Below are 22,086 nucleotides of genomic sequence, written 5' to 3'. Positions count from 1 at the left end.
ACTACTGCAGGCATCAATTAGCACAATTAACATCATCCTTTCACCCTTTGTATGGCTGAGCTAATTAGTCCCACATCTATCATTTGATGTCTTGATGGACTCATAGCAGTCACTCCAGCTTTTTGTCACTCCATAAGAACAACTCTATTTTAACTAGCAATACAACTTCCATACAAAATAATTTAGAATGCTTATTTTCCAACCAACTTGTTTGTAATTAAGCAGGAATTAAGAACAGTTTGCAAAGAAAAGTGTTCTTCCTGTTGCTTTGCATATTCTAAAATTTTCATTTTAATCTCAAGAGGAGTCATGTTTCTTATTTTAAGGTGTGTTAGTATATGCAAAAGCCTTCTAATATTTTAAATGTATACTATTTAGTATACACAGTTAATTTAGTGTATATACAATTCAAAATACTGTTTGACTATTTTTCTTTTTGTCTCAGACTTTAGAGAAGAACTATAGCAGCACATGCCATTTGTGGGCTATGTGACAGGTTAGTATGTTAGCATTTACCGAGATAGTTGGGTGGGAACTTTGAAAATCTGGAGAGCTGCTGTCAGACACTGAGCTAGACTTGGGATGCACAGTGCAAACCCTCCAGATGTTGTTGGACTGTAGTTGCCATCAGCCCTTTCTAACACAGGCATACTTTCCAGATTTTAGAGCTTGGAGAGCAGGGCAGAAGACAGAGAAAATGCATCATTGCTTTACACTCAAAGCAGTATAAGTGTCTGAAAACGTCTGACAGATTCCCTACATGCAGGGCCGGCCCAACACGGAGGCCACGTGAGGCTGCTGCCTCGGGCGCAGGCCCGGGGGGGGGCGCCGTCAGGCACCCTGGCCCCGCCTCCCACGCTGCGTGAGAGGCGGGGTCAGGGTGAGCTGCACGGGAGGCTCCCGCGCAGCTCAGCCTCGCCGGCCTGGCCTTTTCCAGGGGGCCAGACTGCAGCAAAGGTCCTTGCAGGCCGCGATCGTGGCCTGCAAGGACCTTTGCTGCAGTCTGGCCCCCTGGAAAAGGCCAGACTGGCAAGCTGAGCTGCGCGGGAGGCGGGGCCAACCCTGGCCCCGCCCCCCACGCCCTGGCCCCGCCTCTCACGCAGCGTGAGAGGCGGGGCCAGGGCGCGGGAGGCGGGGCCCGCCGGCGGGGCGCAGGAGGCGGGGGGGCGCAATTTCCCCTCCCCGCTTTATATAAAAAAATATGTCCGGCCGGCCCTGCCTACATGGTAGCTCTGGCAGCAGTCAAGTTTTGAATTTTTTTTATTCCTCTCTCCTAAAGCTACAAGCCCTGTAAAACTGAATGGGGGGAGGCTCAGAACAGAAGAAATTCTTCAAACGGCATATGGGTATGGTAAGCAATGGAATGTGCTACCACAGAATATAGCAACCACTACCAACATGAATGGCTTTTAAAAAGTGATCAGACATATTAATGGAGGATATGGATATCAGTGGCCAGTAGTCATATATTACATTTAATATTAGAAGGAACATGTGCCTCTAAATTTGTTCCTGGGGAACATGATCATAACAATGCTATGCTTCCTTTAGGTACCAGCTATCTAGCCACTGTAGAATCAAAGTCCCGGACCGGATAAGCCTTTGGTCTGGACCAACACGGCTCTTCTAAAGTTCACATTTTTCTCCAGTTCAGAAAAAGTCATCAAAACAAAACCATGCTTCCTCTAGAAAAGCTGGGGAGAAACTGAAAGAGATCTGAAGGATAGAATGAGTAAATTACCAATGCTATATAATATTTAGGCTGAACAGATAAATTGGATAACATTCCTTAGAGCACAGAAAAAGGTCTACTTTTTCAAGAAATCCCACATCACTGAAAAACAGAAATGTCTTACACTGATATTAAAATTTGACATCTTGGGACATTTTTTAATTATAATTTTATTTCACTGGTCTAAACTAGAACTCCATTAATCCCAAATAAATGTGAAACAGATGAAATTGCTCTGGCTCCAATGACTGAAAAGTCAGGTGGATCCATTTAAGATCTTTGCAGTAGTCCTCTATGCAAATGTGCACAGCGAAGAGTCTTTAAGCATGCACCCTAATTTAAGCCGCTGGGATTCCTTATTCCAGTCTGTGTTTCAAGCCTTCCAAAATCATCAAAGTCTGAGGATGCCTGCCATAAATGTGGGCAAAACATCAGAAGAGAATGCTTCTGAAACATGGCCATACAGCCCGGAAAACTCACAGCAAACCAGTCAAAGTCTTATTAAAGCCTATCAGAACAGAACTCAATCCTACCAAATGGGTAATCCTAATCATCTTAATCAACACTGTCTGTGTCCCAAGATGCTGTTCCAAGAAATCATTTGGGCTTCAGCATGCTCCAAGTATACCTTCAAATCTTACTGGTTTCACTAGCATTTCAAGTTAATGCTCTGATGTATGAAAATCCTGTGCCATCAACAAAGTAGAAGGAATTGTAGTCTACAGATCCACCAACACGATCCACCATGTGCAAGATTGTTTCAGATCAGCTTTATGAGAAAAAACATGCATTTGAGATACTAAAAACCTTATTTTAAACTTGAAAAAAGTTTGATGGCTAGCTTTTGAAAAAGCAAACAAACATGCACAACTCCTCTGCCTTAGGGTGATGGTATTAAAAGTATTAAAAGTATAATTTCTGTTACTAGATAGCAGTTTTTCAGTGATCTTAGAACACTTGTGAACATGTACACTTTCTGCTCTCGGGACATTGCATTAAGGCTCACAGTCAACCAAAAGAACAATTTACTCAGCAACCAAAAGCCCAACAGAAGAACATTCATTTCCCTGATGTACAAGATAAAAATGTATGAGATAAAAATTAACTCGCAGATAAAAATGGCACTGCTTTGGTTCATCTAATGCTGACCATGTAATTTCAAGAAAGCCTGTTGCTACTAAAAGAGCCCATAAAAATGCTTCTCCCAATCTTTATGTAGCAAAAAACCAAGCTCTTTCTATTCCCTGTTCTTCACAAAAACTGCTTTGAAGGAGGGCTCCATATCACAATTTAAAGCAAATGGGTTTTTTTCCCCAAAAGAAAGAACATAGATAAAATCGGAACTGATCATTTGAAGGTTACTTCAGGTCCAGGAAGCTCACAAGCATCTAGCTTCTCTTGGTGAGATTGCATATAAGAGAAGCACAGCCAAAGGAAATCATCAGAAATTTGCAAATTTCACTGAGGACACAGTCAATATTTTGGAATAGGCAGGCAGATGTTAGTTTGCACTATAAAACTTACGAGATTTATGATGCTGTCTTCCTCCCACTTCATTTTCACTGAAGATGTGCTATTTAGTAACACCATCCTCCCAACTTGTCAGCTCTCTCGGTTGCAAAACGCACCCCAAATATGTGTTCTACTCAATGAAAGCAATATGGGTCCAATTACCTGAATGCTATTTCTGCAATTAGATGGGAGAGGTGTTCTCTGCACAGTATTTATCACATTTGCAATGCACATAATAAGCACCCTTGTATAGGTGATTAGTACCTAGGCAAGAAAGTTTAATTCTCCCAGGGCTTCACTGGCCCAAGCCCCATTTAAGTCAATGGAATGCGTACTGACACACTGAAGTGTTACAACAAAACAACTTAGCAAGTAACACCAGTTCTTTAGCAGTTTCTAGCTCATCTAAATCTATAGCCATCATTTACTAGTAAACGAATCAGCATATGTAATGAGAAATACATAGTTTGTATGAATTGCAAAACATTTCTTCATGATTTATGACTGCAGCAGTTTCAAAAGTTTTCTAAAGACAATTAAAATCATTACTCACGTAACTATAGGAACAATATATAGTTTTCGATATACGTAGTTTGACTCTCTCTTAGTTGACAAGATAATCTCTGAATCTTATTCAAGATTGTACTTGCAAAAGAAGAACAGAGAGGGAAGAAATAAACTGAAGGGCAAAACCTTCTGCTAAACACAAACGTGACTTTTAGTATTGTCAGCCTTTACTCTAGAAAGACATCTATTAATTCATGTACTCTCCCCCCTCCAAGTCACAACCAAGATATTTTCTTTTTCCTCTTTTAATAGCAAAGTGTTATAAACACCTCTTACAGGTCATTATTAAAACTGTTAATACACAACTTAATTATTTTAATACCTTGGAATTACATGAAGAATGCACAATTTTTGTTAGAAGGGAACTTGGCAGGGGGGACTAATTATTCCAAGCAGAGAAAAAGTAGTATTTCATGTTTTCACTGAATCAACAACCAGCTTCCAATGTAGACAATATTGAATTACACATAATTGCTTTAATCCTAAGGCATTTTAAGGTATGTTTAAAATAATACAAGGGAAGTCTGTTTTACTATTTTGAGAATGAATCTGAAACTTCCTACCTTGCAAGTCATGTTCTTTGAATACACAGCCCACCTCCACCAAGGTTTGGCAAATAAATAATTTTGATACAAATGTCCTGATCTTTTATGACTTACGTGAATCCAGGACTTGCCAAACATTTGCTTAATTACAATATGTATATCTATATAATGTGATGTCAAGATTGGTATACCAAACAGGTAATGTCAAGAATTCTCCAATAACTTTCAAAATAAATACCTTCAATTTAAAAAGAAAGAAAAGCAAAGTTACCAAAATATAACTTTACGCAATGGTGCCATCTAGTGGCAACACAAAGTTTTTCACAGGAAGATCAATCATTCTGCTATTCTCCTATTGATTTTAAAATTACCTGCTTTGCGGTATCTTGGTCTTCATAATTTTTCAATGCTCCAAAACAGATTATTCAAGGCCTCATCTACAATTTCTTGCTGAAATCTAGCACAGGTATACATTCTTTTTCTTAACTTCTACATGAGTATGCTGATAACGATTCAATGAAAGAATTATACTGACTGTAAAATATCTCAGAGGTAATTACGTACACAATAGTAAATAATCTGCACAGTTTAAATTATCTTAATGTATGAAATAAGTAAACTTTCATGGAATCTTTTTACATAAAGTCCAAGTCAGCCTATTTTTTTTAATTTGGCCCCACATGACCCCGAGTTGCAGCACTCAAAAGGTTTTTTTACTTATATTCCACCTTTCCAAAAGAAATAGAGCTGACATATATAAGATTTACAATCCATCTCTTATCCAATCATTGATGATATTCTGACCTGCTTAGCTTTAACAAGGATGCTGAATCATGTTTCTTGAAAAATATTTATATTTTGAAGTGTTGCCCTCTAAAGAGTTAATAAAGAAAAAGTTTTCAACTGAAACACAAAATGTATACAGCAAAGGGCCTAGCTCAGTGATTCCCAAAGTGGGCGCTACCGCCCCCTGGTGGGCGCTGCAGCGATCTAGGGAGGCGGTGATGGCATCTATTAAGACATGGGGGCAGGGCCAGGGGAGGGGCGGGGCCTCTTCCCAAGTGCCGGAGACAGGGCTGAGCACCTGAGGTGCCTGTTAGGACACACAGGGGGCGGAGCTAGAGGAGTGGGTGTGGCTTCTTCCCAAGAGCCCGAGACAGGGCTGAGAATCTATACCTCTCCTGAGGTGCTTGTTGGGACACAGAGGGAGGAGCTAGGGAAGGGGGCGGGGCCGCCTTCCAAGAGCCTGAGACAGGGCTAAGCCTCTATACCTCTCCTGAGAGGCCTTTTAGGACTAAAGGGCGGGGCAAGGGGCAGAGATGGGGCCTCTTCCCAGGAGCACGAGACAGGGCTGAGCCTCTGTATACCTCCCCTGAGGCACTTGTTAGAACACAGGGGCGGGGTATAGAGGTTCAGCCCCGTCAGACACTTGGTAAGAGGCCCCGCCCCCTCCTCTAGCCCCGCCCCCCTGTGTCCTGGCAGGTGCCGCAGGACAGGGATAGAAGCTCAGCCCTGCATCAAGAGCTCGTAACTACGCCCATCCCAGTGCCGGCCACCCATTTGTGGCCCCGCCCACCTCCCCCTCCCCGCCCTGCATTTTGGACTAGGGGAGAGGCTCAGCCCCTCCCTCTTGAAAAGGAGCCACAGCCACCCATCTAAGCCACGCCCCCCTTTCCAGGGGGGCGCTGAGTAATACTTTTTCTGGAAAGGGGGCAGTAGGCCAAATAAGTTTGGGAACCACTGGCCTCACTGAACATCAGAAACTTCTGTAACTTGGGCATCAGCAATTACTGAGAAGACTCTTACCAATCACAGATTAAGAATTAATGTTGTTGATACTAAAAGGATCCTAAATGATCACTTACCCTGTTTCCCCTAAAATAAGACATCCCCAGAAAATAAGACCTAGTAGAGGTTTTGCTGAATTGCTAAATATAAGGCCTCCCTGAAAGTAAGACCTAGCAAAGTTTTTGTTTGGAAGAATGTTCAACAAACAGAACACCAGAGCATGCAGGATCGGTAAATGTACGTACCATAAAGTGTTGTACATGGAAATATTAGTAGTAACAAGAAATTCTTGATAGGATTCAGTTTGGTTATGCTGGTTTGTGATGACAACTACTGTACAGTATATAATAAATGTTCAATTTTTTTTGTTCAACAATAAATGTGAATTCTTCTTCATGGAAAAGTAAGACATCCCCTGAAAATAAGACCTAGCGCATATTTGGGAGCAAAAATTAATATAAGACACTGTCTTATTTTTGGGGAAACACGGTACATACTTGTCATCACCATGTGCTTAATCCTGCTGTACTTTCTAAAAACCTTTCTAAAGTCAGTCTCAGGAAGCTAATATTACAATAGTTTAGTCTGAAAGGACCCAAGGCATACTCAAGTCTTCTTTCAGTTGATGAAGATACTAAACTAACATTCTGTAACAGTTCAGAAGTTGCATTCTACCAATCTGCTCCATTAATCAGAAATCATTTTATTTAGTGATGTTCGTGGTGAGAAGGAAATGTATGCAGGCAGTAACTACACAACTGCAGAGATGTGCCCTGCAACTCACAGCACGCCAACTCGCATTCTCTGCTCTTCCCAACATCTAATGTTTGCATCGCTCCCTCTATCAGCTCCAGCTCCATGCGGGGACATGAGAGAAGCCTCCCTCAAGGATGGTAAAAACATCCAGGCGTCCCCTGGGCAACATCCTTGCAGACGAGCAATTCTCTCACTCTAGAAGTGACTCAAGTTGCTCCTGACACAAAAAAAAAAAAATCGCTCAGGTTCTCAGAATCAGGACCCAAGAGTGCCCAATCCCTTTCTACGAATTTTTGGAAAATACAGTACAGAGAAGAGGAACACTTAGGTCACGGGTATTAAATAAATCCTCAGTGGTGGGAGTTCCTCTTGAAAGTATTATATCTTCCCGCAACTGACCACAGGATCTGGGCAACCTGTCTTTTCCATCCTTGGCTGTAGCTTTAATGAAACATGACAGCACCCAAGGGGAATAGTGACACAGGGAGAGATATTCTAGCTGCAATCCAACTACCCCCTACTATAGCATATACAGATATATGCGATGCCAGCACTACACAACCTCTATGCAGAATACCAACATCATGCAGCATATGTAATGACTGAGTGTCATACAATGTGCAATGCACAACTGCAAGTGAAACTTCAAAGGACAATGTACAATCAGACCGTACAACAAAACCACCTCTGTCGCAGTCAACAGAATACATTCATTGCATCACGGTGAAATGTTTTACTCCATATGTACAGTGCAACTTATGTATGTATGTCACTAAGAAGATGTCAGCCTGTTGCAATGTTTATGTGTGTGTACTGTACAATAAACTAATCATACTAGTGAAGATGGGGAAAGTCACTGAATATTAACAATGTTATTATGGCAAAATGTTAACAGAATACACCCTAACTCATCAGATGCAGTGACAGTTAGCCTGGATCTGCACGCATATACAAATCTATGTTGCATTAGATCTAGATTACTTTCTGATAGAAGCAGAAGGAAGCAGGGAAACACAAATTTCTTTCATTTCCCCCTCTCACTGCAGTTGTATTCAATTTTTTTTTTCGTGTCAGGAGCAACTTGAGTCGCTTCTGGAGTGAGAGAATTGGAGTGTGATTCTACTACTGAATCAAAAGCCTTTTGTAGACAAATAGAAGCTCTTAAAAGATGCTAATTTGGATCCAAGCAACTTAATCTAGAAAGAGAAAAGATGCAAACAGTGGAAGGAAAATGAAATGCAAAAAATATATAGATTATGACAATTACATTCAATCTCACAAACATGTAAAATCCTGAGTGAGTTGAACATACCCATAAGACAAATGTACATAAGATACTTGTGAACTTTTACTGCAATAAAAAGGTAAAGGTTTTCCCCTGACGTTAAGTCCAGTCGTGACAGACTCTGGGGGTTGGTGCTCATCTCCATTTCTAAGCCGAAGAGCCGGCGTTGTCCGTAGACACCTCCAAGGTCATGTGGCTGACATGACTGCATGGAGCGCCGTTACCTTCCCAACAGAGAGGTACCTATTGATCTACTCACATTTGCATGTTTTCGAACTGCTAGGTTGGCAGGAGCTGGGGCTAACAGCAGGCGCTCATTTTATTTTATTTATTTATTTACAGCATTTAGATTCTGCCCTTCTCACCCCGAAGGGGACTCAGGGCGGATCACATTACACATATAGGCAAACATTCAATGTCTTTTAACATAGAACAAAGACAAGACAAACATGGCTCCGAGCGGGCCTCAAACTCATGACCTCCTGGTCAGAGTGATTCATTGCAGTGATTCATTGCAGCTGCTCTCCAGCCTGTGCCACAGCCCGAGCCACTCCCGGGATTTGAACCTGGCACCTTTTGGTCCGCAAGTTCAGCAGCTCAGCGCTTTAATGCACTGTGCCACCAGGGGCCCCTTTTACTGCAATATGTAACATGATTTACAGTAACCAATGATACAGCAGTGTTGATGTCAGAATGTTTATGAACATTGTTTCAGAACATTGTTTCACAGTCACTGGAACCATATACTCTACTTCCAAGCTGTGGTACCTTTTCTGGAGTGTGCAGCAAAAAGAAAAATGGAAATGACAGCAAAGAGTCTGTTCAGATCACATTACATCTCTAATTGTTGCATTAGAAGCTATCAGATAGTTATTCCTACAGCTAGAGTGGGGGGAAAGTTTTTTAAAGAAAAGCCAAGTACTTTATGGCACTTTGAAATCTCATCTTATTCTCTAAACACAAACCTAAGACTTTGGACAAAGACTACAATGCCAGGAGTCCAAACAGTTTTGGAAGGTAAGTGGGGAAAAAACACAAAGTTCTTGGAAGATTAAAGTTCTTGTAGTTTCTCAGTTGCTCCTGAAACGAAAAAAATAAGAAACTTTTGCCAAGTTAAAATATGCCTGAGAAATGTTAATGGAAAGAAAAATGTTTTTTAAACAGACGTGATTAAAACTTGGCCTCTTGCCAGTGCAGTTGGCTCGCCTCAATTGTAGATTTACCATTTGTGTGTTTGATTATTCACGAATTCATAGCTGCTGCTTAACGAGATCAGCCTCTCCTTCCCCTCCTTTTCTCCATCAAACTGGCAGGGTGGCTGGGCCCAGCTGCATGGGACAGGAAGAGAGCTGCTGTTTCACAAAGGGGGATGGGACAAGAGGAGGGCAGGAAGATACATTCAACTCACTTGCATTGGTGGGATGAAGAAAGGGATCTTGTGCGAGGAGGGCATGCACAAGTCTGTTCTCTCACTCATGATATATGTTGGGGGGGGGGGGATGGGACAGGTGCTTTTTTCTCCCTCCTCTCACTTCCCCAATCTGTTCCATCACAGGTTAGTGAAGGACATATAGCCAGTCCCAATCACTTGATCAGTAAAGGCAGTTTTTGTGTGTGTTAAATATGGTTAGGGGGCCTAAAGATAGTGGCATTTTTCCACTTTAACTGCTGCAAAAAGTGAATGGTCAGCTGTTGTTTCTTCTATGTGTCTCTCCTCCCCCCCCCCCCCCCCCCGGTGCATCTACACTGTAGAATTAATTCAGTATGACACCACTTTAATTGCCATAGCCCAATGCTATGGATCCCTGGTAGTTGTAGGTTGGTGAGGCACCAGCATTCTTTGGCACAGAAGGCTAAAGACCTTGCAAACTACAGCTCCTATGATTCCATAGTATTGAATCACATTAGTGAAAGTGGTATCAAACTGCACTAATTCTATAGTGTAGACAAAGCCTCTGTCTCTCTGTTTCTGTCTCTCTCTCTCTCTCTCTCTCTCTCTCTGTAATTTGAGAAAAACAGCCTATCAAATGGGATGTCCAAATATCAAAAGCACACAAAGTGGTTTTTACTTCTTCATATAATTCTAAAAAAATGTTGATTGACATTTCATTTTCATCACCTTTCACATTTCTTACCTCTGTGTACGACCAGATTATATAAAACAAAAGGTTATGCTGTGTGATAGCTAGCTACTTCTAAGGTTTCCAAAACAAAATCCCATTGCTTTAATAGAAATTATATAGCTTAAGTATATACACTCAATATGAGGGTGGGTCAAAAGATTTTGCCTCCTGTGTCACAAAAACGTTATGATCATATAACAGAAGTTGCTACAGATAATAGCTTGAACTGTCCTCTACTCAAAACCACCGTTCAACATAGTCACCATCAATTTGTAAACATTTGCACCATCGTTTAACCCAGGCATCAAAACCATTTTGGAAAAATTCAGGGTTTGGCTTAGTGACCCATGATTTTAAAGCGGTTTAACGTCATTCAAGTCATTGAATCTGAAACCATGTAAGTTGTCTTTTTGGACCTCTGAAAGACAATCTACATGGTTTCAGATTCAATGACTTCAATGACGTTAAAATAGCTTTAAAATCATGGGTCACAAAGCCAAACCCTGAATTTTTCCAAAATGGTTTTGATGCCTGGGTTAAACGATAGTGCAAATGTTTATAAATTGATGGTGACTATGTTGAACGGTGGTTTTGCGTAGAGGATAGTTCAAGGTATGATTTGTAGCAACTTCTGCTGTTTTATTGGGATTGTGTGATTTTAAGTAATATTTTTAAGTCTCATAAGTTTTTAATTATGTGATTTTAAAATGTATGTTGTTTTATTCTATATATAAGGCATCAAATTGTGCCTTTGTTGTGAGCCGCCCTGAGCCCCCTTCGAGGTGAGAAAGATGGGATATAAATGCAGTAAATAATAAATATATATTCATAAAGTTTTTATGACACAGGAAGCAAAACCTTTTGACCCACCCCCGTATATTCCAACCACCTGTTATAAAACTGGTATTATATCAATTCTTTTCCTAGAACTTTTTATCCTCCAAGAAATACAAACTAAATTAGGAGGGTACTAATACAAGTATTGATATATGGTTAATATTCAAAATATACATAAAGTAGTATGTTTTTCAAGTTTTGCTTCCACTGTTGAAACAAAAATTATACTAACCACTGCAGGCAACAATCCCCCCTTCTCACCCCGCTTTAATCTCAGTATGACATAAATTGTCTTTTTCCTTTTCATGCATGCCCTTTTAGTAACGGAGCATATTTTTACATCAAATACAACAAATGAGAGAATTTGTAACAAATATAGTATTCTGTTTCTGCAGTAATATCCTGATGCTTGAAATAAAACATCACATAACCAATATATTGCTTTTCTGGACCTTTCTATGCCCCTAAGCAATTGATATAACATTATGCTTTCTTGTAAAGAATAGGAAAACAAAACATTTTAAAAAAGTAAATAGTATGAGCACTTTTTCCTTTCCTCTTATCCCTTCCCTGCCGCCAAATCTGGATACCTCAGAACTGTGAAAATTAGGTTTCTATTAGCATCTAGATTCTTTGTGGATATCTCTGGCAGTTATATTTGCAGCTTTGAAGTTTCCTTCAGGTCTGTCATTTGGTTTGGCTGCTGATGGGTGCCTGGGGTGCTTTGTCCTCTGGGATGCTATTTGGCTTTAATTCATCTCTGATTATAAGCAATTTATGCATTTTTATCTGTTTTATAAAAACATCAAAGGGAGCCAAGACACCTACTCTGCAATCTCCGTTACAGACAAAGGAAGTGGCTATATGATCTTATTTACCTTGAGTGTCAATCTCTAAGATCACCTTTACACTCCTTAAATATAGCTACAAGTCTTACTTATAAAAGGAGCATTCTATTATATGAATAGACATTGTTCTGACCTTACAAATATTCAAAAAGCAGGCAAGTTAATTTTGTACTACATTATTATATGGAATTATTTATAAGCCTTTATGTCTATTTAACATGATCAACTGTAGTGAAATAAGAATATTATCCTTGTTTGACACTCACTCTTCATAACATTCTTACAGAATTACAGCTACTAATTCCAAATGAGGTGAACAGTTATTCTACAAATTGGATTTTGTATATTGTGGAATGGATACCCAGACAATTTTGTCATGCATTATTCAGTCATTGAGTACTAGCAGCACCTCTGTAGGCAATAACTTTCACAAAATTACACGGCTGGATCCAGACTATGTTATATTACATTAGGTCACAGAGTAATCAACATGGAGTCATGATTTAAAGAGAATTCTTATTGATTTCAAGACCAAACACCAGGTTTAAATGAGTTCAGATAGTATCTGAAAATAGTATATGGAAGATTCTGACAGGAATCATAGAATCATAGAGTTGGAAGAGACCTCATGGGCTATCCAGTCCAACCCCCTGCCAAGAAGCAGGAAAATCGCATTCAAAGCACCCCCAACAGATGGCCATCCAGCCTCTGCTTAAAAGCCTCCAGATAAGGAGCCTCCAACACACTCCAGGACAGAGAGTTCCACTGTCGAACAGCTCTAACAGTGAGGAAGTTCTTCCTAATGTTCAGATGGAATCTCTTTTCCTGTAGTTTGAAGCCATTGTTCCGCATCCTAGTCTCCAGGGCAGCAGCAAACAAGCTTGCTCTCTCCTCCCTATGACTTCCCCTCACATATTTATATCTGGCCCTCATGTCACCTCTCAGCCTTCTCTCATGCAGGCTAAACATGCCCAGCTCTTTAAGCCATTCCTCATAGGGCTTGTTCTCCAGATCCTTGATCATTTTAGTCGCCCTCCTCTGGACACATTCCAGCTTGTCAACATCTCCTTTCAATTGCGGTGCCTAGAATTGGACACACTGTGATTCCAGGTGTGGCCTGACCAAGGCAGAATAGAGGGGTAGCATAACTTCCCTGGATCTAGACACTGTACTCCTATTGATGCAGGCCAAAATCCCATTAGTTTTTTTTGCAGCCGCATCACATTGTAGGCTCATATTTAACCTGTTGTCCACGGGGACTCCAAGATCTTTTTCACACATACTGTCGAGCCAGGCGTCCCCCATTCTATATCTTTGCATTTCATTTTTTCTGCTGAAGTGGAGTATATCTTGCATTTGTCCCTGTTGAACTTCATTTTGTTAGTTTCAGCCCATTTCTCTAGTTCGTTAATATCATTTTGAATTCTGCTCCTGGCTTCTGGAGTATTGGCTATCCCTCCCAGTTTGGTGTCGTCTGCAAACTTGATGATCATGCCTTCTAACTCTTCATCTAAGTCATTTATAAAGATGTTGAACAGAACCAGGCCCAGGACGGAACCCTGCGGCACTCCACTTGTCACTTCTTTCCAGGATAAAGAAGATGCATTGGGTTCATTCGCTTAACCTATTACAGATCTACCTAACTGTAGTTTTGCCTAGCCCACATTTGACTAGTTTGTTTGCCAGAAGGTCATGGGAAATCTTGTCGAAGGCCTTACTGAAATCCAGATATGCTACATGCACGGCGTTCCCTGCATCTATCCAGTTCGTAACTATCGAAAAAAGAGATCAGATTAGTCTGGCATGATTTGTTTTTGATAAATCCGTGTTGACTATTAGCAATGACCACATTTTTTCTAAGTGATTGCAGACCACTTTCGTAATGATCTTTTCCAAAATCTTGCCTGGTATCGACGTGAAACTGACTGGATGGTAATTGTTTGCTCACCAATGCGTCGTCTTCATCATGGAAAGAAGTGACAAGTGGAGTGCCGCAGGGCTCCGTCCTGGGCCCGGTTCTGTTCAACATCTTTATTAACGACTTAGACGAAGGGTTAGAAGGCACGATCATCAAGTTTGCAGACGACACAAAACTGGGAGGGATAGCTAACACTCCAGAAGACAGGAGCAGAATTCAAAACGAACTTGACAGACTAGAGAGATGGGCCAAAACTAACAAAATGAAGTTCAACAGGGACAAATGCAAGATACTTCACTTCGGCAGAAAAAATGGAAATCAAAGATACAGAATGGGGGACGCCTGGCTTGACAGCAGTGTGTGCGAAAAAGACCTTGGAGTCCTCGTGGACAACAAGTTAAACATGAGGCAACAATGTGATGCGGCTGCTAAAAAAGCCAATGGGATTCTGGCCTGCATCAATAGGGGAATAGCGTCTAGATCCAGGGAAGTTATGCTCCCCCTCTATTCTGCCTTGGTCAGACCACACCTGGAATACTGTGTCCAATTTTGGGCACCACAGTTGAAGGGAGATGTTGACAAGCTGGAAAGCGTCCAGAGGAGGGCGACTAAAATGATTAAGGGTCTGGAGAACAAGCCCTATGAGGAGCGGCTTAAAGAGCTGGGCATGTTTAGCCTGCAGAAGAGAAGGCTGAGAGGAGACATGATAGCCATATACAAATATGTGAAGGGAAGTCATAGGGAAGAGGGAGCAAGCTTGTTTTCTGCTGCCCTGCAGACTAGGACACGGAACAATGGCTTCAAACTACAGGAAAGGAGATTCCACCTGAACATCAGGAAGAACTTCCTCACTGTGAGAGCTGTTCGACAGTGGAACTCTCTCCCCGGGGCCGTGGTGGAGGCTCCTTCCTTGGAGGCTTTTAAGCAGAGGCTGGATGGCCATCTGTCGGGGGTGCTTTGAATGCGATTTCCTGCTTCTTAGCAGGGGGTTGGACTAGATGGCCCATGTGGTCTCTTCCAACTCTACTATTCTATGATTCTATGATTCTATGTTTGGATCATCCTTTTTTCCCTTCTTGAAGACAGAGAACACACTCACCCCCTCCCATCTGCTGGGACTGCTCCCGTTCTCCAGGAACTCTCAAAGATAATTGCCAGTGGTTCCAAAATAACTTCTGCTAGTTCCTTCAATGCTCTTGGATGTAGTTGATCAGGCCCTGGGGACTTGAATTCGTTTAGAGTGGCCAGGTGTTCCTGGACAACTTGTTTCCCTATTTGGGGTTGGATTTCCCCTAATCCTTCGTCCACTCCATGTTGCTCAGATTGAGGATTGCTTTCTTTTTGTGAGAAGACCGAGGCAAAGAAGGCATTAAGTAGTTCTGCCTTTTCCTTATCCCCTGTCAGCATTACGTCTTCTCGCAGAGGCCCTATCACCTCCTTGTTCTTCCTTTTCCTACCGACATAAGCAAAGAATCCCTTTTTATTGTTTTTAATGTCTCTGGCAAGCCTGAGCTTGTTTTGTGCTTTAGCCTTGCGAACCTTTTCCCTACAGGAATAGTGCTACTGCATATTGCCTTGCTTTATCAAAATGCTTCCATAGGGCTAATCAACATTTTGGAGTTGGATTCTGACTACATTATGAGTAATTCTACGGTACCATATTTCAAAAGTCCAGAATTTATTTTCCTACAAGTCTGAGAGGTAATGATCAAGACAGGAGCGAGCAAAACATGTGTCCTCCACCAAATGTTATTGAAATGAAGTTACCACCAGGCCTAGCCAACATAACCATGTAATCATAGAGTTGGAAGGCCCACACCCACCTAGCATGAATGCTAAATTAAAACATTCCAGATAGCCTCTCTCAAAATCCCCCCATCTCTGAGAAGAAGACTCCAACACACTCCAAGACAGTATCACACAGCTCTTACTGTTGAGACGTGCTTCCTAATGTTTACCATATTTACTTAAGTGTAATGTGCACCTTTTTCGGCTAAATAATGCCCCACAATGCAGGTGGGTTTACAAGCAACTTCTCACCAGCCTTTTTGCAGCCACCATGGTCCCCCTACCAGGCTTGGGAGTGGGCTTTCCACCAGCAGTTTTGCAGCCACTGATGCCTCACATTAGATCAAACAGCAACTCCTTTTTTTGTAATGGAGACCTTCAAAAATGAGGTGTGCAAAACATTCAATGGTGCATTATACTTGAGTGTATACAATAGGTGGAAACTCTTTTCCTGTACTTTGAATCCACTGTGCCATGACTTAAATCTCTGGAGCAGCAGAAAAAAGCTGGCTCCATCTTTCATACTTAAACATGACTATCATATCACCTCTTAACCTTTTATTTTCTAGCTAAACATATCCAGCTCCCTAAGCTGCTCCTTATAGGACATGGTTTTCTGACCTTTTATCATTTTGGTTGCCATTCTCTGTTCACTTTCCAGTTTGTCAATATTCTTCTTGTGGTGCCCCCAACTTGACACAGTATTCCTCAGTCTAGGGACTATACTCCTATTGATACAGGGACCGTATTCTATCTGGAAATGTATGTCCTCACTGCAAAAGACCATGAGGATCCAGAATAGGTCTCTACAGTCACTTATGGACCCATCGTCAATACTCTACTTCTGGAACACAATTATACTTAGCCAGGAGGGATCACCTATATGATTATGATAATGATGATTGATACAGCCTAGAATCATATTAGCTGCTATACCACAACACTGACCCATGTTCAGCCTATGGCCTACAAAGACCCCTAAATCCCTTTCACATGGACTGTTGTGAAACCAGGTGTCACCCATCTGTGTATCTGCATTTCATTTTTCCCCTGCCTAAGCATAGTACGTAACATTTCAGCCCATTAAAAATATTTTTGCTAGCTTTGGCTCTAATCTATTTTGGATTCTAATTCTTCTTTATGGGGTATTAGGTACCAATCCTAATTGCAAATTTGGTTATTACATTTTACACAAATATCATGCAGAACCTTTTCTAAGACTGCAATGAAATTAAGACATATCCACTACATTCCCTTCATTTGTCAAGTTTGTAACTACAAAAAAAAAAGAAAGAAAAGAAATCAGATTACAGAAAAACCTGGGTTTCTTTCTTCGCTTTAAAACCGGAGGGAATCTGAATCTCCTCCCGGTCCTCAGACGACCGCGCTATTAGCGCAGGAATGGAAAATAAGCTATAAATGTTAATATTTAGTGCTTTTTTCGGTAATTTTGGGTGGAAATTGATAAGATATGATTTTCTATATTCCCTAATATATTTTAATCCATGAAGGCATAGCCTGAACTCTAGCTGACCCCAGAAATTCCTGCCTTCCCTCTCCCTAGATTCTGGGCTTCACACATATAAGAAGGTAAACTGTCACCATAAAGATTTAATCTATTTTGCATCTGCATGGCCCATAGCGGGGGATTATCACCTAGATCGGAGCAGCCCCACGGGTGATTGAATCTCTTATGGTAATACTGACCATTAGCCATCCGGACCTCTGAGGAGCCTTAGGAAAGCCCCCCACTGGTCTTGTCACAATAACTCTATCTTGTCAATATTAACTGACATCTCCGCCACACCTTAAGGTGTTCATGAACTGTGTATGTGCGTAAAGGACCCCGGACATCCCAAATGACCCTATTCAAAAACAGCAATAATCTTAAGGCGCTAGCCTCGGGTAATCGCTTTGCATAAGATAACTCCAATGATTCATTCACCAGAACCCATTGTCTAGCTGATTCCCGCCTTCCCCAACCTGATTGGCCCTGGCAGAGGTGAAGGTTGTCCCTCATTGGCCAAGGCGCAGAGCGGGAAGCCTAGCTCCCGCCTAGTGTGACGCCCTCGACCTATCAGCAGCCAGATGAGCGGAGGGACGGGGCGGGAAGTTCAAATAGACTTCAAACTTGTAAATGTATAAAATGGCTTTATTTTTCACTGTAAAATTACATCTCGCATGGCGATCTATCGCGGCGGATGTCCTTTTCAGCTGAATCGCTTTAATAAACACTTTGACAGTTTTTTCCTTCAACTTGGCAGAGTCTTTTCCTTTCGGTCTCAGGTAAATTTATATTCCGGGTTATTTTCTGCTTCCCTGACGGCTCGCCAAGGTTCGTTCCCTCCTCCTCGGAGCGGTCGGATCTCCCTCACAGGGCAGATCCAGGCTAATTGCGGTCTCGATAACAATCTGACCTATAATGATATTGGGCATCCTGGTTTCTTTCAGTGTTGGACATGAATGTTTAGATTTTTATATCTAGTATATCATGAAGGCTTCAGTCTGCTGCAGCTTTTCCACAAGAGACCTGAGGATTCAATCCAGCTCTGCTGTCTCTGGACTACTTGTGAGTAGGCAGAAGCCCTAGGCCCATTCCAAGATGGCGGCAAAGGCAGGATGAACCTCTGTGGGCTCCGCGAGTTTGTTTTGAAATAGTTTAAGACCACCGTTCTCTGTTACTCTATCCTGAGCTACAATTCGGGACTGAAACCTCAGGGTGGCGTTGGTCACCTGGAGGCAATTCGAGTGTTACAGAAGTGGGTAAGAGCAAGGAACAAACGGGAGCCTGGATTGGGAGAGGGGAAGGCTTCGTCCGCCATTAAGACCACCATTAAGACCGATGTCCTTATAAAAGAAGCCTTTCCGTGCCTACCTCGTTACATCTAGCTGCCAGACTCCTCTAAGGACCATACCATCGTCCCTTTTCACCATACCTTGTTGTGAGATCCTTCTGAGGCTAAGTGTACTGTATAATTTGAGGCCTCCACCTGAGCCCGGGCACAGATTGTTGCCGGCTGCCAGCCTCTCCTGATGTCAGGACCCGGGCTGCAGAGCACCAATAACCATGCGCAGAGGCCAGAATCTATCTAATATCTTTATTAAGGAAATATATAAAGTTAATAAAAACAAGTGTAGAATATAGTTCAGAAGTAGACCTTTCAGGAAAGGTCAAATATAGTCCAGGAAAACAATGTCCAATATGAGATATTAAAGTCCAAAGTTGTAATCCAATAACCGAAACACACACTTTGCCAAGCAAAGTGAGGGGAAATGACAAGGTCCTTTAGTCCATGGAACTTGATGCAAGGCTGGAGAGCAAACTAGATTCTTGGCAAACAAGGCTTGATTCAAGGCAACAAGAAACGAGGAACAAGAACAGGGTCCGTGACGAAATCCGTGGCGAGGTCCGGGGAACAAGGCAGGGCTGGAACGAGAGCAAGGTCCTGGAACTGGAGTAGCGTAGTCCACACACAATCTACTCCCGAAGCTGACGAATTGACTCCGCAAGGATTCCTTTGTGGGCAAACACCTATATAGGATCTTGTTTTCCCGCCAAAGAACACTTTCTCTGGGGAACAAGAAACGAAACCTATACTGTGTCCAGATGCATGACTCCTTAAACTTTCCCAAGGGAAACAGACTTAATCATCTAATTGTCTGGCAGCTATCCTGGCGCTCCGGTGAGTCGCCTCCCGAGCGCTTCTATCTTGATTATAATAAAGCCGGCGAGAAAATGGGGGAGATTTCTGCTCAAGGCTTGTTTGGCTGACTTCTTGTGGGCAAACATCTTGCAGCTGCAAGGGCTCCAAATCCGGCAGAAACGGTGGGAAACCCAGGTTTTCCTCTTCATCTGTCATAACAGTACTAGGAACAGGACTACATGGCCCATGAGTCATCACACCTGATGCTGCTGGGGCGTGGGGCGTGGAGCCGCTGCTCCAGCTGCTGCTTCCCGCTGCTGGCCCATTCTGGAGGTGCTGGAGTTGGCAGCGTGGCGATATCATTGGCAGCTGTTCCACCTCTTTTGCCGCTATTTTGCCTCGGCACTGACTCGAATTAGGACGGTAGCCATTCCATCGCTGTGAGTGGCTGAGGAGGTCCCTGCTGCTTCCGCTGAGTATCACCGCAGTCACTGCGTTGGAGGAGTGTTGGAGGAGGACTTGTGGAGGAGCGTTGGAGGAGGACTTGTGGGGTCCTGCAGGGTTCAGTACAGCCCCCCAAGTTGTTTAACATTTACGGGGTTTCGGGGTGCGGTGTTATCTGTACGCAGATGATGTTCAGCTCTGTCACTCCTTTCCTCCTGTCACTAAGGAGGCTGTTCAGGTCCTGAACTGGTGTCTGACTGCTGTGTCGGACTGGATGAGGGCAAACAAATTGAACTTGAATCCGGACAAGACAGAGATCCTCCTGGTCAGTCGTACGGCTGAACAGGGTATAGGGTTACACCCTTTGTTGGATGGGGTCGCACTCCCCCTGAAGACGCAGGTTCGCAGTCTGGGTGTTCTCCTGGACTCATCGCTGAGCCTGGAACCCCAGGTCTCGGCAGTGGCTAGGGGAGCATTTGCACAACTAAGACTTGTGTGACAGCTGCGCCCGTACCTTGGGAAGTCTGACTTGGCCACGGTGGTTCACTCTCTGGTTACATCCTGCCTGGATTACAGCAACGCGCTCTCCGTGGGGCTGCCTTTGAAGAGGGCCCGGAAGCTTCAATTAGTACAACGGGCGGCAGCCAGGCTTATAACCAGAGTGGTGTACAGGGAGCATACCACTCCTCTGTTGCTTCAGCTCCACTGGCTGCCAATATGCTACCGAGTCCAATTCAAAGTGCTGGTCTTGGCCTACAAAGCCCTAAATGGTTCTGGTCCAACTTACCTGTCCGAACGTATCTCCTCCTATGAGCCTATGAGAACCTTAAGATCATCTGGGGCAGCCCTTCTCTTGATCCCACCTGCATCACTAGCGCAGCTGGTGGGGACGAGAAAAAGGGCCTTCTCAGTGGTGGCTCCTCGGCTGTGGAACACCCTCCCTAGTGACAACCGGTAGGCCCCATCCCTTTTGGGTTTCAGAAAGAAATTGAAGACTTGGCTGTGCGCGCAAGCGTTTAAAGAATAAGTTATGTTGGCTTCGACTCGGACTGGATTAAGATTTATGTACAAGGTCTTGTGGATGAATGGTTCAAATACTTTATATTGTTTTTAAATTTTGTATATTGTATATTGTTATTTTGTTTAGCTGTTTTAACTGTTTTATTGTTTTATTTTATTGTACTGTGGTATATTGGCATCGAATTCTGCCAGACTTGTAAGCCGCCCTGAGTCCCCTCGGGTGAGAAGTGAGGGATAGAAATGATGGAAATAAATAAATAAAAATAATTAAGACACCAGATCCTCTATGATCTGGGAAACTAAGCAGAGTCTAGTTAGTATTATATAGATGACCACCGGGAAACATGATGTGTAGACGCCAAAGGAAAGCAATGGCAAACTAACTCAGAACATTCCTTGCCTAAGACCAGTGACAAAAACACAAATTCTCTGAAATAGAGACAGCAGGATCTAGTATTTGTTTGTGGTCTCCCATCCAAGTACTAATCCAGGTGTGATCCTCCTTAGCTTATAAGATCAGGTGGGATAATTTCATTTACATCTAACTTTCTCACAAGAATGGGATTCCAGACAGCTAACACATAAATAAATGCAATTCAAACAAAAAATAAACATTAAGAATTAAACCCAGCTGTGTGCAAATAGAGGTTTGGATGATCAAGCCATTTTAGAGTTATTTTACAATTCTGAAGTGGGTATTTCAGTTAAAAATATACCATTTAAGGCAATGTAGTACCCATATTTGCTCACATCTAATGCACCATTGATTTTAATGTGCACCTCAATTTTCAAAACCCTAAAACCAAAAAAAGTATATGCTGGTAAACGTAATGTGCAGTGGCAAAAACGTGCACTCCTTGAACTTTTGCAAAAAAAAAAAAAGTGCTCATTACAGTTTCTGCCTGCTTAGAATTCCTTCTATAAAAACAAAAGTGTTTGAACAACAAAGCTTCCAGCAACGAGAAAGAAAACCTTGGGGTGCATCTATGCTATAGAATGAATCCACTTTAACTCCCCTGGCTCAATGCTATGGGGTCATGGGAGCTGCCAAAGAATGCTGATGCTTCACCAAACTACATATCCCAGCATTGCATAGCACTGAGGCAATTGAAGTCGTTTCCTCTTTTGCTTTGGATCTTCACTAAGATTACCATATTATGCAAATCTAATGTGCACCCTAATTTTTGGAAGGTAATTTAGCCATAAAAGGTGAGCATTAGATTTGAGTAAATACAGGACATACTTTGCTAAGTTTGGGGGAAAGTACTGTTAAACAAAA

The 22,086-nt window shown here is 42.3% G+C and overlaps 1 protein-coding gene across 6 annotated transcripts in view; it reads right to left on the bottom strand.

The window, feature by feature from the left end:
• Positions 1–22,086, bottom strand: part of wdpcp (WD repeat containing planar cell polarity effector) — a 222,074-nt gene that overhangs the window by 180,371 nt on the left and 19,617 nt on the right. Inside the window, exon 1 of one of the 6 annotated variants that reach the window (XM_062958965.1) lies at positions 9,409–9,623. The exons of the other annotated variants lie outside the window; for them this stretch is intronic. The gene's annotated coding sequence lies outside the window, so the exon portion shown is untranslated. Of the gene's footprint in view, positions 1–9,408; positions 9,624–22,086 lie in introns of those variants that run through there. 6 annotated transcript variants of the gene reach the window in all.

The sequence above is a fragment of the Anolis carolinensis genome, chromosome 1, assembly GCF_035594765.1.
Source record: "Anolis carolinensis isolate JA03-04 chromosome 1, rAnoCar3.1.pri, whole genome shotgun sequence".
Classification (NCBI taxonomy): Eukaryota; Metazoa; Chordata; class Lepidosauria; order Squamata; family Dactyloidae; genus Anolis; species Anolis carolinensis.
This window is presented reverse-complemented; position numbering and strand designations above follow the sequence as displayed.